We start from the raw sequence: 231 nt of genomic DNA, 5'->3' as shown, positions 1-231 counted from the left end.
TCGCTTTAGCACGGCCGAAGCTGCCTCGCGTTTCTGCTGCCAGCACCGGCCTCGCGGGCAGGCCCCATGCAGGGACATTCCTGACAAGCCAAACCGCTATTATTAAACCCTGTGGCCGCTCAACGCGAGGCCCGTGCGCTCCGTGAGAAGCAGAGTGCCCCGTCTATGCCCTCACTGTGGAGCGGACGGCAGCGCTGGCCCGGCGCTAAGGCGGGCGGGCTGGCCCGCCAG

At 67.5% G+C, this 231-nt stretch overlaps 1 protein-coding gene across 1 annotated transcript in view; it reads right to left on the bottom strand.

Moving 5' to 3' along the window:
* The window catches only part of ZFP64 (ZFP64 zinc finger protein), a 12,533-nt gene that overhangs the window by 10,831 nt on the left and 1,471 nt on the right, over positions 1-231 (bottom strand). The gene's annotated exons all lie outside the window — the stretch shown is intronic.

Source organism: Aptenodytes forsteri, unplaced genomic scaffold, assembly GCF_000699145.1.
Source record: "Aptenodytes forsteri isolate BGI_AS27 unplaced genomic scaffold, ASM69914v1 Scaffold159, whole genome shotgun sequence".
In the NCBI taxonomy this organism is placed as follows: Eukaryota; Metazoa; Chordata; class Aves; order Sphenisciformes; family Spheniscidae; genus Aptenodytes; species Aptenodytes forsteri.
This window is presented reverse-complemented; position numbering and strand designations above follow the sequence as displayed.